At 40.8% G+C, this 1,905-nt stretch overlaps 1 protein-coding gene across 1 annotated transcript in view; it reads right to left on the bottom strand.

Moving 5' to 3' along the window:
- TTC33 (tetratricopeptide repeat domain 33) overlaps positions 1-1,905 on the bottom strand; it is a 231,383-nt gene that overhangs the window by 50,052 nt on the left and 179,426 nt on the right. The gene's annotated exons all lie outside the window — the stretch shown is intronic.

The raw sequence follows: 1,905 nt of genomic DNA, 5'->3' as shown, positions 1-1,905 counted from the left end.
TGGGTCGGGGCTAAAAATAAATATTCTCCCAGTGGCAGACACTAAGGCGTGTGGGGGGAATTTATTAAAGAAGAATTGTACAAAGCTACTGTTGTCCTTCAAGACCCCCTGCCATTTGGCTGAGCTACACCATTGCTGAAGAATAAAAGTTTTCAGGTTTCCCACAGATTCTCAAGATTCTCACAAATAGCAGCTGGCACATTCTCAGAAAGTTTCCTCGGTGTATGGAGTGGTGTGGAGTGGTGTGGACTACTCCACACCACTCCATACACCGAGGAAACTTTCTGAGAATCTGGGATTCTCGAATGGAGAGGATTAGTTACACTACATAGGACTACCTGAAGCAATAAGCAGTTGGGAAAATCCATACCCTCTGAGACAAACCATCAGGATACAATCCAGCACCCGTGAGTACTACTTGTTCGGGACTTTACACACTGTCTGGTTGATACTCTCTTCCATGTGTGATAACTACTCTGGGTATAATCATTTATTTGATTCTAACAGAACGCTGTTCGTATACTGAATACTTGTCTCATGGTCTGCTTGCTTCATTTTGAGAGCTGTGGTCACAAATGTAACAGATTAATAGTTACACCACCTGTCCCAGTGATTGTAATCCTTTTAACATCCCTGGAAAGATTCAAACACAATCGATGAGGATCCAAGGCTAAAAAAGTTACTTTGTCTCTCAACTTGAATTATATATTGTTTATTCATTTACAACTTCCCAGCGCTGTGTTTTCAATAATCTTGAGTTTAAAACCGGTACCATCCATTATGCTGATCAGCTCGTCCTAGTGTGCATGGTTTTGGGATATGAGTGAGTCGGTTATTGCAATAACCATTTTTTAGATAAGCAACTGGAGGTGGTTAATTACTGTATTTAGACTGACCAAAGATTTTAAATTAATAAATTTATACAACTTTGTACTACATATTTGACTCTCCGACCCTCGTTTATACTGTTCTTTTGATTTGATCCTATTTTGATCATCTCACAATCTTTTTTCTGTTTTGCTTAACAGTTGGGGGTTATTCTTGAGAGTCATCTGACAATTGATCTACCCTATAGTAGGGTTCGATTAAGACTGGGTCTGGTACTCTGGGTATAACCCCCCTCTTTTCATAAGAATTTGACTGGGTACTGGCATAAAGGGCAATCCAATTACATCATTCCTTCTATTGAAGCAGTTTTAAAAAACCTCAGTCAGTGAGAATGGATAAGTTAGCAGCTGCTGCTACTGACATTTTCCCATTACCAATTGCAAGGATTCCCCTGTAGTAAGGGGAAGGGGAGGGATCTTCCTTTTACTCAGATCAGCTGAGTACAGTGTCCCCTTCTCTAGAGCGCTGTTTTAAAATGGCACTGTGTTTACACTGTGTGCATGTGCTAGCCTATGATCATGCTGCGATTAGACAGCACAGGGCATAGGCAAAATGCACAAAGTCAATCAAAGTGGCTCTGTGCCTTGTGATTGCTATGATGGTACTGCTGTTTACATTTGAGAGCCCCCCTCTTCTCCTCACAAATAAGGAACGGGAAGAAGGACAATCAGTGAATGTTTAAATGAATGAAGGGTTTATGAATGAAGGGTAGGCAGCAGTAACTTTAATTATTTGATTAATTTTAGTGTGGAATCATTTTCAACCCCCTCCCCTACTCTCCTGTACATCTCATCTCCATCCTTTCGCTATAATGCCTTTAATGGTTTAACCCCCTCATCTCCATCCTCCCACTGTATGTGTCAAGTACATGAACCCCTTCACCCCCTCCTCCCCCTCTGTATGACCCATATATTAATATTGCACTGCATCTTCTGTACCATTACTTAGCTCCATGTTCTAATTCTAGCATGTTTCTGCATTTCCAAAAATTTGTGGCGGAAAATAAAATCACTATGG

The sequence above is a fragment of the Nanorana parkeri genome, unplaced genomic scaffold, assembly GCF_000935625.1.
Source record: "Nanorana parkeri isolate BGI_ZX_2015 unplaced genomic scaffold, ASM93562v1 scaffold505, whole genome shotgun sequence".
Taxonomy (NCBI): Eukaryota; Metazoa; Chordata; class Amphibia; order Anura; family Dicroglossidae; genus Nanorana; species Nanorana parkeri.
This window is presented reverse-complemented; position numbering and strand designations above follow the sequence as displayed.